Source organism: Botryllus schlosseri, chromosome 10 (genome assembly GCF_051294905.1).
Source record: "Botryllus schlosseri isolate E-star chromosome 10, Bs_hap1, whole genome shotgun sequence".
Taxonomy (NCBI): domain Eukaryota; kingdom Metazoa; phylum Chordata; class Ascidiacea; order Stolidobranchia; family Styelidae; genus Botryllus; species Botryllus schlosseri.
Genome location: NC_137245.1, coordinates 5,537,561 through 5,554,093, shown reverse-complemented (window position 1 = coordinate 5,554,093; position 16,533 = coordinate 5,537,561).

Genomic DNA, 16,533 nt, shown 5'->3' with positions numbered 1-16,533 from the left:
TTATGAATTGCATTGTCGCAGGTGAGGCACGGCGCGCCCGTGCCTCACCTCTCCTTTTGCGCTGTATTTTTGAATATTAATTATGTAAATTGATGATGTTGGGTGAAAAAAGGTTCAAATTTAGTTATTTATGAACATTGATGTAAAACATCAATAATCGTCGACTCATCGAGGGTTTTCACGATTTTTACTTACTCACCCAGACGACAGGTGAGGCACAGTCTCACCTGCCTCATTGGACCGCACGCCACTGCTGTAAAGTGAGGATGGCTGGAGTACTCAAGGAATTAGTGACAATAAATTGTGCCGTATATCACGTGCAAAATACGAGCAACTCGGAAGTCCGTGTGCAAGAGATTATATTATATAAAGACGTGGGCAATTCATTGCTGACTGTGATCTAGTTGAACGTCAACCCAATATAGTTGATAAAATTGTGACTCAATGCTTGACTCATTCTAATACGGGAAAGATGAAAAGAAATTTTGGGAACCACTGGTCCAGCTGATAATAAACTATAAACGAGTGAGAATAGTGACAGTGATTCTTAACCGGGGTCCCCTAGGGGTCCATGAAGCAATGTCAGGGGGACCGCGAAACCTCCGCATTTTGCAAATTTTTGCTAACCTAAATTTTATATATTACTCTGGTGAAATAATTGAGCTTTCTCGCTTCATAACTGCTAAAACTTCAGGAGTCACATAATGAGAATGGCGTCGCAGATGAAATATTCAACTGTGCAAACTCATTGCCAATATTGCCAATATCCTACCGATACAAACATATTGCGGTTAAAAGATGTTTTGTTGGGGTTGTGGAATAAACTCGTTTGCCAAAAAATCGATCTTCTCCCGTGATATACATAACCGCTATTTCAGAATAACTTCAAAATGATATGCTTGATGCAAATGACTAGGCTGGACGTTATATTGGTGTCATAAATAATGCGATCATAGCCAAAGGTCTCGTTGGAAGCGTCACGCGTTATTACATTCGCTTCCACCTATCTTTGGGAGGGTACTGGATTTTCGGCACTCGTTCATGTTGCGGATTTTCAAGACACGGCCGTGTATTTCAGGAAATGCAGCTACAAATAATGATTTATTAAAAGACTTCCCAATTTCTATTTAAATAGTATGTTATTTTCAAGAATGGTCATTTTGTTGAAGTTTATCACTGGCCTACCATTGATATTTGCGAAATGCATATGTCACACGACAGTTGCACTACACCTTACGGGGCCGCCGGGGTCCGTGACGGTCGAATGGGGGTCCGCGAAGACAAGACGGTGGAGAAACACTCGAATAGTCATTAGGAGACTTAATTCATGAATACGGAAATAACATATTCGAGTTCGCTTGCCAGTGAAATCCATCATACTAGTACGTTAAATTCAGAGGGGGTCAGTAACGAAGTACTTCTACCTTTTCGAAGTACTCAAGTATTTTTCCTCTACTTCTGGTACCTACTCAAGTAGATATATTTTACTACTTCCACTTCTACTTTGAAATATTTTGTGAACTACTTACTTACTTTTCGCTATTGTCAGTTTGTCAAGTAGAAGTAGTTTAATCCGCCAATAAGAAAAATAGCCTAAGCAATTTCGGGGCTGTTTTCACGTATAGTACCAAAATTTAATATTCATAAAAGTCATGTAATAACCAGGATTTTCATTGCGGTTCGCGCGCAGCAGATATGGAGTGACAAATATCTTTCAACGAAAGTATCGCTGAATATAATTTAGATGCCGGGTTGCGTGGTTCCGTTCACACCGCATTGTCGCCTATATCAAATATTTCATCATAGTATGGCCCCCCATCACGTTTGAAACTACCATTTCGCAATGTAGCAATTATCTAATATACCTAGCAGCCCATGACGTGTCCTAATCCGCCAAAGTGAAGTTTGACTTTTTAGACGTTTGACCTGTTTTAGCAGAATACCGTTGAAACTTTCTGGACAAAAGACATGAAATATATTTTCCGCTTTTTAAAAGTAGTATTTGTATTTTTCTTTATTACGAGTAATATACGGTGAGTTCTAATTATAGTTACAGTTCTTTTGTCTTGAAAACATACATGTTGGAGTATAAAAGCAAGTATGTAGTAATGCCTTAGGTTTTCCGAAAATAAAGCTATAGGCCTACACTATAGGGCATTTGTACGATCTACCATATATTTAATTACCGTATACTAATCGCGCAAAATGTTAACACCGTATCCGACACAACTTTTCCGTATTGCTCTTCGAATGAACTAGGAGCCTTATAATATGGGGACGGCGCCATGTAATGATATTCTTTAAAACGGTGTGTTCGAGTATACAAATGATTAATATTCCTATCAATACTATCATTTACATCCCATGATGTGGACCATTGATTCCCAACCGCGGTCCCCGAGGGCCGCATTCGGCTCCCAGCTAGCCTTCTTGCGGCCCCCACAAAATATTAGGAAATCGATTTATGACATAAAATAAAATTTATTTTTATAAAATACTCTTGTTTGGCTTGGAGTCTGGAGTTTTCAATTAGGATTGCAGGAGTAGGAGTAGGCTGGAGTAGACTGACAAAGTTACGGCACTGCTGTTTCAATGCAATGCAATGTGCCCTAACCTTCCAGTTAAAGAGCTGTAGCTATAGAAATTGGAATATATATATAGGTATTGATAACTAGCCTAATCTACGGATAGATGTACAACACGTGACTCACGGTTGAATACGCCGAGATGCGTACTGCTGACCCGGCTAAAAGCAGCATAATTGGTAGTCCCATAGCTCGCGACCGAAATGTCCGAATAATTTGATATGTCCGGTCTTTATCGAATGCTAGTGCCGCACTGATTCCAAAAATACGAATTGAAATATCGCCAGGGCAATAAAACTATTCCGAAATAGCCGTCGAAGGTCGATCATTCTGAACAATGGGAGCGCGACAACACAATGACCATAACAATGTCCATGGGCGTCGATCGATTGTTCGGAACAATCCCAATTTTCAAATTTTGATGACTATTTTGGGTTCACTTCATTGCCTTGGCCATATTTAAATTTGTATTTTCTGAATCAGTGCGACACTTGCTTACGATTAAGACCGGACATATTAGACATATTAAATTTGGACGCTCGGATCGTCAGTTATACGACAATTAATTATGCTGCTTTTACCGGGCTCAGCAGTAGGCCTCTCTGCGTTTAAACCGTGTGACATGTGCTCCGCATCAATCCGTGAGTTACAAAAATATGGTTAAGGCAAAACCCGGCAGCAGCTGTCCAGTTCTTGATTTTACTCTATTTTGTGAACTTTTTATTGATCTAAAGCAGTCACAAATTCTATAAAGCTGCAATAGGTTAATCAGTCATTTGGTCAAGTTTTGGGTATATTTAAGTTTTGAATGATGCCAGAACAGACATCAAAGAAAGCAGGAAATTCGTGTTTTTCAAAGTGATTGGGAAGAAAAGTATTTTCATTTTGAGGTAGACAACAAAGCCCATTGCCTTCTATGTCCTGTGGCGAAAAGTAGTGTAAAATCTTATAACATTGAGAAGCACTACAAAACTCATTCTTCAAAATATGATTGGTACCAAGGAGAATCAAGGAACAGGAAATTGGAATCCCTCAAGTCGGCACGGAATAAGAAAACAAATATGTTCAAGGCTAGTAATGAATCTGAAGATATTACCTAAACATCATACAAGGTGAGCCATGCAATTGCTCGCAATATTCATTGAGTCATGCCGTAATCATGACATCCCATTCACGACTTATAACCTCTTGGTCCAGCCCGAGCTATTAACCCCTGTGGCTGAATTCGTGATATCATGTCGTAGAATCCTTTAATTTTCGATTCGTATGTAGCCGACGTTGAATTACATTGCAAGGGTACTTATACCAGGAGGTAATTTCAGACCGTGGTGCGCCAGACCTTTAAGGGAGATAAGCGTTGAAGTTCCATAAAACAAAAGGCAAGAAAGTTTCAGCTGAGCAATACTGCATTAATTCGGCGCATGGAATGTATAGCAAACGACGAATATGATCAGCTTCTTGAGAAATCGAAAACTGTCGCTCTTGACAGCACAAAATATCTCAACGACACGGAGCAATTAGCTGTGTTTATTAGGAGGGTCATGCTTCGTAAATTTCATGTTTCTCTTGAAGAAGCACATTTGGATTCATCAAAGTTGGTTGGGAGTAGAAATGGATGGCTGTCCAGTGTCCATGTCCATCCATGCTTGGAGCAAATCAAGGGCTTGACAGGCTCATCAATGAATGGCGAGAAGAGCATAATCTTGCTCCAGTGACATGGCAACATTGCATTTTGCAGTAAGAAAATCTGGTTGCTAAGTCACTCAACATGTGTAATGTGATGATCATCAAATCAATACATCATTTGGATGCGAATTCAACACGCATATCAGCAACATGATTACTGAGTTCATCCGGCGCATAGACAGATTGAATGCTTTTTTGCCCACGATGAAAATGTTTTCAAATCTATTGCAGTTAATGTGGCCACTGCTCCTGATAATTTTCAATTGGAGTTGCTTGATATGCAATCAGATATCGAGCTCAAGCGATTATTTAGAAGTGAAGACTTGCTTGAATTTTGGAGTCAAGTTCCTGACGGAAAGTATCCCAACTTGATAACCAATGCCCAGAAAAACGCTTCTCAGTTTGGATCAACTTATGTATGTGAAGCACTTTTCAGCAAAATGGCCAGAATCAAAAATCAATATCGCAATCGATTGACCGATGACCACCTCAAGCAGCTACTGCGTACTGAATCATCTGCAATTACTCCTGGCCTTGGCACACTTATTGAAGCTCAAAGTCAATGCCAAGTTGGACATTACATTGATTTTTGTATTTCCTTCTCGTTAGTGTTTCTATTCGTTCTTTGTTGGTACGTGCTTTGATGCTTTATAATTTTTGCTTTACTTGATGAATGCATTCGTGCGGCCCCAACCGTACTCTAAAATTCTAAATTTGGCCCTGACACCGAAAAAGGTTGGGAACCGCTAATGTGGACGACTGCTTATTCTGTCAGAATTGACACATACTGGGATGCATCAATATGAATCAAGCTCTCTACACCTTCCGCATATAGCTCTGTTTGCAGCTTTTTACAGTCCATGCGAACGAATTACGATCGTTTTCATATCTACTTACTTACTTACTTGAGTACATTTAAAGTCAGTCTATTCTACTTCTACTTCAAGTAGTTTTAGGTTGCTTATGGAAGAAGTACTTCTACTCGTACTTGGGTATATTTCCCCGTCGCTACTTCTACTTCTACTTGAGTAGCTTTCTTGACTACTTTGACCACCTCTGGGTAAATTACGGGGGAGAGGTGGGTTGTTGCTGTCAGAACCTGTAAAAGCTGATCTCATGATAAACACTTTATTGATTAAACTCTCTCTTGAGTATCGAATGCATCTTTGACGATAAAGGTCTCAGCATGCAGACAAATTCTAGATCAGAACTCGAAGCATTCAAGGAAGCTAGACAGGGCGTCCTGACGAGAACATACTCCGCGTGGAAGCAGCCCCTGAATTTTTAAGTGGAAGAACATATTTTTTCAACGAGACTCGTGATTCTTAAACTAGGGACGTTAAAGCGTCGGCATAGGGGCGTAAAACTGCGGTCAATTAGAAAAAATATTCTCGCTCCGCGCGATGTGCCTCCAACTCATAGTTACTGCTTTGTGAATAGTCCGAATTTTATATTTGAGAATACTCCCGTCAACAGTCTTAACTAAGGCAAGTTTTTGCAACTTTTTTTACAGCTTCCGGCAGCTTCCTAAATTCACGAAAGTTATGTAGAATTTTGTTTTAAGCTGTTTGAGGGACTCTTATAGTGCAACTTTTTGCAACTTCTCTCCCATATTTTTCATGCAAGTTTTTCGATTTTTCATGAAACTTTTTAAAACTTTTTTCGATTTTTCATGAAACTTTTTGCAAGTCTATTCGACTTTTCATGCAACTAACTTTCTACTGGAGATATTTGGCACTACATGTAAATAGGTCGCTTAAGTATGTCTCTGTCGTTTAAATTTGACGTACATTCGGGCTATACCGACGAAAATCATATTTTCACTGGGTCTATTTTTTTCAGGCTATTGATTTTGTTGAAGTCGCTAACACTTGAGTTGTGCTGCAGTGCCTTGGATACGGATCGATTCGAGCATCTCATAACCTAATAGTTTCAAGGATATTGTCCATTTGTGTTGTTCAGATTTGAAAAATGTTCCGGAAACTTCGTTTGCCGTATTCCAAATGATAGTTGTGTATATGAAAACACTTTTATACGCGATTTTAGTCATCTTCATCCTGAACTTCTTTCCTAAACTTCTTCCAAAAGTGTTACTATATACCAAACTATCAATTGGAATACGGCGAACGAGGTTTCCGGAATTTTTTTCACATCTAAACAACCCTATTGTCCATAAATGCAACTTTTTAGTGCTACTTTTGTGAAAAATAAACGCAACTTTTTACTGCAACTTCGAGAAAAATAAATGCAACTTTTCACGGATTTGAATGCAACAATAACTAGCCCAAGTCATAACCTACCATGCCATACATACTACGCTCTCCGTTAGGATTGCAAGCATTCTGGTAGCATTTTGTAATAAGGCGATAAGGTGGCGCGAAATTTTGGACCATCATAAAGGGGGCGTGTCTAAAAAGGTTGACAACCACTGAGCTAGATTCAATGGATTTATCGAAAAGTACAACACCAAAGTTGGCGAGCAGAAGTAGAAGTAGCGACAAAAATTAATTTACTGGAGTATGTGCTGCAAGTACAGAAGGACTTGCTGAGAGAGTAAACTCATCAAACATAACCTAATTACTGGTTAGTGATCGGATCAAGTCATTACCTTCGAGTCACAAGTCATCTCGAGTCATTGCACATTTTGACTCAAGTCAAGTCACGTCAACCGATTTTTGGAGGTGACTCGAGTAAAGTCAAGTCACGAAGCAAGTCACAATTTAATTCAAGATGTATTTTTGAAGTACGAGGCATGATTCAGTCATTGCATCTTGATAGGTGTTCGAAATTCAGATTGAGCCGAGTCAAATAGACATGCAAAAAGGCGTTGTGTAGCTCACGAATGCGTAGTAGGCTACTGCTAAACTACGCAACTGTTGTATACCCTCAGTCTTTATTTATCCTCCAAAATAGAGAATAGAATACGAAACCTCAGGTGAAACGAATTGATATGATACATTCAGAGGCGGTCAATAACGAAGTACTTTTACTTTTTGGAAGTACCCAAGTAGTTTTACTCGACTTCTGGTACTTTCTCAAGTAGATCTGATTTACTCTACTTCTACTTCGTAATATTTTGTGATCTACCTAATCACTGTTCGCTATTTTTAGTTTGTCAAGTAGAAGTAGTTTAATCCCCGATACGAAAGCTACCCTGGGGAATGTCGGGGCTGTTTTCACGTAGCACCAACGCTTAATATTCATAAAAGTCAAATAAAGCCCAGACATTTTGTTGCGCTTAGTGCACAGTGTTTTCACACCGCATCGTCGCCCATATCAAATATTTCATCACAGTAAATATGGCACACAATAACGTTTAAAACTACCGTTTCGCAATCTAGCAATTACCTATCATATTTGTTATTAACGTATACTAATCGCGCAAAGTGTTATAACCGTATCCGATACAACTTCCCTGCATTGCTCTTCACCTAAACTTGTGGTCTCATAATATGGGGTCGTGCGCCATGCCATGATATTCTCTAAAACGGGATCTTCTGGTAAACAAAGGGTTAGTATCGCATATTCATATCAATACTATAGTTTGCATCCCATGATGGGAAAGAATTCTTATTCTGTCGAAAATCGATACCTCCTGGGATGCATCAATACGAAAACATCTCTCTGCACTTTTCGCACAGTTCATTTTGCAGCTTTTGACAGTCTATGCGAACGAATTAAGACTGTTTTCAAAACTACATGTCACGTCATTTTGCTAAGTGACTCGAGTCAAGTCAAGTTATACGAAAAAGGTAAGTCGAGTCTCACTCGAGTCATCCCAACAATGTTACTGGTCACCTCTGTCACGTCGCTACTCGTCAAGATAGTGACCGAGTCATTACCGTCTACAAAAACAAATGCATGCGTGGACAGCGGCAAGAACTCACTTCCTTTGACAGGTGTTCCGTCTCTACTTCTCCACATGCATTTACCGCCAACCACGTACAAACTGTTGCCGACGACAGCAGCGCAGAAATATACCCTGGTGTTATTCATGAACTTTTCATTGGTCCATAACCGGGAGTCTCTATTAAACGAATACACTCCCACGTGGTATATCCGCGCGTCGCCATTCCGCTCGCAGCCGCCCAAAATCCACAGTCGTCCTCGAAACTCGGCGACGGCAAAGCCAGATCTGTAAACAGGAATTTTTGACTTTCACGTTGCTACGTATACTTGAAACGATAATGACCGACCTTTGATTGCAGTCGAAGAAGTCGTCTACCTTGGACCATTGGGGCTCGTCGTAGCGTTGGAAATCACTCGTTCTTCTTAGGCGATTCGGATGCCATCCGAGCGATCCAAGCACGTATAAGTCATAAGACTCACAGCTGCATTCTGTTTATATGGAAGACAGCAAGGCCGAATCCGCTTCATTTCAGACATGAACAGATTCACACCCGTTCGAAATCGAAGCCATTAAACCACAGGGAAAATTGTAGACAGTCACGTTCCGTCTAAAAGAGCTTTGCATATTTTGCACGATTATATATACCATCTAAATCAGTGGTTCTTAATATTATTTCATCCAGCGCCCCCTTTTTAAAATTTTCGTGCTCTAGCGTCCCTCCCCCTCACCTCATGTTTCACCGACTGTAATAAAAACAATGGGTAGAGGAAGAGGAATAAAAGAGGGAGGACCGTAACAGCACTTCATCATCCCCCTAAACTAGGCTTACCATATTTTGGAAATCAAAAAAGAGGACACTTTTTCAGAAATTTTCAACTTGCAAAACCGGAGTAAAATTCTCAAAAACCGGTTAATTTTTCCCACTTTGTGATCGGTTGACTAAAAAAAAAAGGTCATCACTTCTGCTCAGAGCTCAAAATAACGTTTTTTACACCACATTGCCAGGTGGATGACCAGAAAAAAAAAGGTCATCTTTTCGCTCAGAGCTAAAATCACCGTTTTTCACTCCGAAACACCCGCCGGAGCTTCACTTCTGTGCTAATATGCGGCATATCACTCGCAATTTGCTCTAAATCTGCCTAAATTTTCAAAAAAGAGGACAAAATCTCAAAAAAGAGGACAAAAGGGCGTCCTCCGAGGACACTTTCAAAAAAGTCAAAAAAGAGGACAAATCCTCTTAAAAGAGGACGTATGGTAAGCCTACCTAAACGAACGTTGGTCTTGGGAACCGATTGGGTGATAAACAATGCTTCTGTGGTTTCGATAGTGAGTAAAGTTTATGTGGCCTGGTCGCCCTAGGCAAAAAAGTGTTCTATAATGGATGAATGAATCGGTCAAAAATATTGGTAATTGTGCATATATATATAACGCTATAATTTTTTATCCTCTCCGCCCACATTATCAGATTTGCCGGTAGCGCCGAGTGAGCTGTAGTCTTGGAAAATGTGGGGCACGTAATTCCTAATCACACATATTCGAGAGGGTCCGTTAGTACACTTACTTCGTTGCATGTTGTTATTTTGTGACCTCCTATCCGCTATATTATCAATAGATATTGAAATCGCATAAACGTACTAAGCTTGAGCACACGATTCAAAATTGGTATTTCTGCAATGGCAAATAATTTTTCCTGCGGGGTTCGGATTGTCACGACATGATAATTCGGCACGAGCCATTCAGGCACCTTTGGACAATTTGGACATATTTATATCGAAATTTACCGTCAACATACGGGCAATCCTTTTCAGATAAGGTTTTCATGCTGACGATGTTTTTAGCACACTTCTCTTTGAGGGTCCCATATTGGCCGAAACTTCATATTTTCTTTGTGCATCGTGGCGTGGAAATGTCGACGCCGAAATGTCTATCTCTATCTTCTATGAATAATGCGTATTCTGTCGTGGGGGAAGGGTGCCTAATGATCAAATTTTTGGCAACGGTACTCGCGAAAAAATAAAAAGCTTGAATAAATCGTCGTCGAAAAATTTCGAGATTTGACATGTTTTGTCGCATGTTAATATGCTCTGAAAACTAGTAATTGATATGTTGTACTATGCTACACCATCTAGCGTGAAGCCATTTTTTCCAGCGCCCCCACACCACCCCCTGAATCCAGCGCGCCCCATATCGTCCCCTGAACGTCAGTACCCCCTTCAAAATCAAAATCACCCCTTGGGGGGCGCCGGAGGCAAGGTTAAGAACCACTGATGTAAATAAAATTGCTCATTTCGCCGCTACTGATGAATATTAACCAGTGTACCAATATTTCTATCCGCCTGATCCCGGGCAGGAGAGTTTTAGGGTCAGCATGACATGCGTATTAAAATGTTTTCCTTCCCCCATTGATAATATTTAACTCATATGCTGATCGCTGAACTATCTATATCAGTGCTCTTCACATTTTTTCGTCTTGGTACACCCTTTCACGTTTACCCAAAACTCGTACACCCTTGGCAACATAATTCACCGCTTCTGTACGAAGCCTAATTCTGGGGTGTTCAAAATGTTTCGCGGCCACATTTACATTGCTAATAGATATAAAGCATACGGCAACATTCTCATGGAGAGTCGTCAGGGTCGATCTCGACGACAAATACTCATGTTAGGTAAGCTAATGTGAACTTTGCACCGCGGAGAGCCCGCGTGGTGTTCTGTGCCATATTACTGTTTTACTACTGTAAAATAATGATCCTTTCGCAGCTCACGTGATCAGATAACCGGTAGAGATGATGGAGGAGTATCTTTAAAAATTTTGGGCACAAAATTAATGATGACGCATCCTCCGGTTTTTATTAATCACTTTGTTGTACGTTATTTTTCTTGTCCTCCCATCGGGATTGTCGATATGGTGAAAAATAATCGTACCCGCTCAAACGTACAAGAAAAACCTTCATTCGTGAGACCCACACGACTCCCACTTGGTATTTCTTTATGGGATTCATCATTTTCCTCTGCGGTTCGCATTGATGCGGTGGGGCTCATATTGCAGGGACGCTAGTAAATCAAAAACGAAAAATCCAAGTCACCCTGAATCGCATTAAGGGCGGAGATCATAAAATTAGCTGATCCGGGAGAATGCTAGTCACGCGATAAAAAACCGCTAATCGCGGCTTATTTTAAGCGGATATCATAAAGTTAGCCGACACCGAAGAATGCTAATCATGTGTTTAAAAACGGATAACCTTGACGCATAAAGTTGGACAAGTTTACCCGCGAAGATCATCCTGAGGTGGTACTGGTAATCAAGTGGTGTCTGTTTCATCACACTTCGAAAACGCGTTACTGGTTGTCAATCGACATAATGAAATGGAAGGCTGCTCATAAAAGATGTTGCAACTATACTGTGATAAGGAGATCATCATCGCGACACCAAAGCCGCGTGTAATCAGTACGGTACGGCGAAGAAACGGATAATGAAATATTGATGTGTAATATATCGCTCTGCAATGATGCGTACATTGATTGATTGTCTGATTGTTTAGTGAAGCCATTGGCTAGGAGACAACCGTCACGGTCATGATCGGAAATATTTCTGCGTAGGAATTTTGCGCAGTGTATTGTAAAGTTTGTTCCGGTTTACCAAAGCATGAGATTAAAAACTCAACTTAAGGCGCTGGGTTTTTTAATCCTGGTGAACGCGATAATCTACTTTTTGATCAATCCAACTTGATGACCTCCGCCCTAAGCGTGAAATTCATTTTCAAGTTCAATTAAAATCTGTCAAAAGTTCAGGTGACCAATTCGTTAATTCAAATTGCATATCGACGGCGTCCAACACTCTCCGATTTAATCATTTCTAGACTTTCACATAATTATTGCTTTATGGCATCATGCGACCATACAGAATTAATCAGGTCTTAAAACATATCCACACAGAATATTAGCTATGTTCGAGGAGTCGGTGGATTCGTCAAATGCTAGACCAGTGCTTTTCAACCTGTGTGACGGTTCGCACTTGTGCGAATGAAAAAAATTACAGTGCGAATGACGAAGGTGGTGCGAATGGTGCGAATGAAAATCCGGATCAAGTGCGAATGAAAACCGTGAATAAATGTTAATTTTTCTGACGTGGAATAATTCAAATGAACCTTATGAGAAATTTAAGTTCAGTGTAACTTACGTAGTGGCGACGTAATTGTAAAAACTTGTTTAACTTACGAGTCACCGCTAATCGTAGCTCTCACAGCCGTAGTGAACTAGTATTTTCGTAATAACTGTTCGATTAGCGCGAGGCACGAGGATAGTCGTAAATACCATTATTACAGAATCACATTTGTAAGTTACTGTTACTGTAACGCAAATTTTTACTCCTTCAAGTTCAAGGGGTGTGCAACGAGCGATTTCAGGCCGATGACACTCATTTAATTCGAGGTCAACCCATTCGGCGTTGGGGCACATGAAGACGTAAAGTTTTGGCCAACAAACCACTGATAAAATGCGGTGCGAAAAACATAAGACGCGACAAAAACTTGGTATAAAGATGACCGATACTTGAGGGCCAAACCTTTCGATATGGTTATGCTCCGTTCTCGACACGGAATAATCCCGTTTTTGCAATCCGAGTAGACAGTAGTACAACTGCGACACGCAGAGGAATTTAATTTGCCCTAATTTAAAATCGCGTGCGTCAGACATGTTTTGTAGAGCTGTGTTGGGTAGAATTGTGGTGAGCGCGTTACGTATGTCATACATGTCCGTAAAATCGTAGCATACAACTGTAATATTAAAAATGAATTCCTTTTCATGCGTGAGGCTAGGGTCGCAAGATGCCACAAAAACCCATATTTTGGTGGTAATCTAAAAGCTGCTTTACCGTTAATAAACTTTTATAAATTTTCAAAATAGATTGGGCTAAAGAGCAGAGCACACAGTATCGTGAGTTTATTTGCTCTTCTCATATAGGCCTACTCGCGAGACAGAAGTTGAAGAAACGTATCGTAAGACAGCGAGCTCTAATGTGCCTCCTCTTGATCATTTTACACCTTATGTCCCAAGACATAAGGTAAAAGTCTCACACAAACCTGTGGGTTTTAATCCTTTGGAAAAACTGGAGCCCCTGGACCTTTGTTTCAGCTCTCAAAAACGATTTTCGCCAGCAAGCATTTTTCATCCGCGAAAAATACGCTGTACTTTGGATAGGAGGGCAGAACATATTTTAAGACCTGGCCATCCAAGCACTATTAGACGTTCTTGTGCAGAACCCACCGACAACTTGTTTGGCCGAGAAGGGTTTTAGTGAAATAGTTGAAATCAAAACGATCGATAAAAGTAGCCTTTTTAATGAGATACTTGATAGCTTAAGCCACATAGTAGCCAATTTGTTGCACATCTGGAAAAATTGTTGTTAAGTACCTTCATATTCTTTTTGTATAAGAATTTTCGATTAGTTTGTGCGAATGAAATATATTATTCAAAAAAAGTGCGAACGGAACTCGAAAAGGTTGAAAAGCACTGTGCTAGACTAAGGTAGCCTTCGCGGCAACATGTTTCAAAAGACGAGACAAAGATCGACTGACAGACAGCTGTAGCTTCAAGATTTGCCAGGTGATGTTGTCGTTCTTGCTAAATTCCGGAAACAGGGAATTCTCACGGTCTCCTAAAGTTCTCTCAAAACCCATCTCCTCAAGCTGACTTCTTGGCTTTAGCATTATTCCAAGAAATCTTCAACTATGCCTCTGTAACATTGTTGGCAATTGTAACAATGCCTCAGAATATGCTGGATTGTTGGATTTGACACTTGACTTGACACAGAAGTTTATCCTAAACAGAGATGTAGGCCTATATGTATTTTTGAACTCGTAATGAAATTGTCAATGAGGTCGTTTTAAACTTTCTCTCCTCGTTACGACAACTATTCCTCGCCAAATAAGATACTTCGGGTTTATATTTCTCTGCGAAAGCTTATTTATTGTTGAGTTGAAAACTCAGTTTGGGTGGTTTAATTACTCTTTCCTTGTCACGATATGTTCATGTCAGTGGAATTGTCTTGAACCAGAGTCCCGACGGCTATTGATTATCAAAATAGTACCAATTCCAACTGGAGCATATCAAAAAACTAAAATGAGTCATCAAGAAACAAAATAGAGATGGTGCGATGAGAGAGCAAAGTAGCTAAATTAACATGCAACAATACCATATCATTAGTAATTAGATTCATAATCGCAGATGCTCTGGGACGCAAAATAAGCGTCTGCGTGCCACCTGTTATTAACCCTTGCCCTAGGGCAGTGGTCGGGAACCTTTTTCAACCGAAGGACCATATTGGTCAAATATTCTCAATTGTAACTCCCAAAGAGCCATACATGTCCATTAGCTGTTACATCACAATTGAAAATCCGTTACGTTGTTGGTAGCACTACTATATGGGATTCGGTGTGTGAGTTATATTTTTCTGCCCGCATGCGTAGGTGGTGCCAAACATTGTCAGTGCAGCAGTACTGCAGTGACGTGGGGTTAGGGGCGGCAAGTGAGTGGTTCCTCAGATGTCGTCCGGAATGAGTGAAGGGAAATTGTGAAACCTTCAATGATTTTTGGTATTTTCTATCGATGTTTACGAATGAGTATATTTTGAACCTTTATATCCCCATAATCACGGATTTTTCATATTTATTGTTCGGAAATAAAGCGCTAGAGGCGGCCCGTAGGCCCCGGGAGAGATACGGCACAGATGAGGCACAGGCTGGCCAAGCGACACCAGCGATTGCGCAACTCATCGTAAATAGCTTAGAATTGATATTCACTGATATTAATCAAATGTAATTGTCGCGCTGATTCCGGAAATCTAAGTATTGATCGACTTCTAAAGCATTAGGCGTAACGTAACGCTGCGCTAGACACCTAACAGTTATACGGCGGTGCTAGTAAGCTACTTACCAATCAAGAACATGGATAGCTATTGCTTTGTTTTGAATTTTAATTTTAATTGTTAATGTCACTTCCAAGGCAATTCATTCCTCGGCGTAGATCAGGAAGAAAATGTGTATTTGAAAACTGCATTGTCCTACAAGCGCAGCCACTGGCCATGTCTGCTATTCTCGTTGATCAATCAAGGTATCCTGCAATCCAAGATTTCGAGGCGCGCGATGGCGGGTAGATCGAATTCACGAGTGGTGTTTGTCGCCGGCGCGACAGCAACCTAAATTTGGGAAGGTTCGTGCCCCTAACCCTGGATAGTGGATATCCAACTGTCCTGAACTCTCAAAGACGTGATTATGCTGTCAAGAGAATGATTATTCAGACCGTCACAATTAGCTGCAATGTTGAAAAATGAAGCACAATATTCAAAATTTCTCATAGAGGCATCTATGACTCGCGAGCCATAGGTTCCAGACCACTGCCCTATGGTGTATGCTACGATACAACCGGTTGAAGAGCCCTGACCTATATGACGCTATATTCCTAGTCATTTTAAACTAAACTCTCCGAGCTCTCGCTTGGAAGTACCAGATTGACAGAGATTCCCTTTTGTACATAGGACAGTAGTATGCTACATCGAACAAGATCGTTGAAGACTCACCAACATCGGTGAATACAGTGGGTAAGGTCACACGGATCTATGAGTACTGATAAATAGAACACCAAATCACAGCTATATCCAGAATAAGGCCTTATAAATGACCGAGAACATGGTAAACCGACATAGAGAGAGAGCGAGAGAGAGAGAGAGAGAGAGAGCGATAGAAGAGAAGAGAGAGAAGAGAAAAAGAGGGGATAGAGAGCAATGAAGAGAGTTGATTTTAGACCTGGTGAACGTTAACATAGGATGTTTTCACGGTTGCTACTTACCTTGAAGACGTATTCTCGAGGTTTATTTGCAAACATAACCCGGTATATTATGGAAGCCCCTATGCTGAGCAAGTAATATCAGTGGGGTAAGACAGAAATTATCACAAGCGTAGGAAACAGGCTACTCTCCGCTCCAAATTTACAAGGTATAATATTGATATTTTCAGTACCAACCAGTCGCAGGCTTAGCCCAGCAAACACAAAACCGTAAAAGGATCATCCGGGATCATCTCGATTAGGTTCTGATTTTCTAAGTGTCGAGGGAATGTCTAAAATACGTAGTAGGATGGTCTTGTGGTTATATTCAATCAGAATAAATTCATACTCGGTGTTGTTCCATCTCATGCATTAAGCTTCGTTATATCCGGTAGTTAACCTAATAATGCAAATTTTCTATCTCTCGCGGGTACGACTAAAATACGTAGAAAGGATGACTTTGTCGGTACATTCAATCACGATGAATTCTATCCGGTTTTGTTCGATCTCATGCGGTAGCTTCGTTCTATCCATTAGAAAACAATGTTCTCCCTTCGTTTTATTGCGTGAGGATGTCACCGGTGTATATTC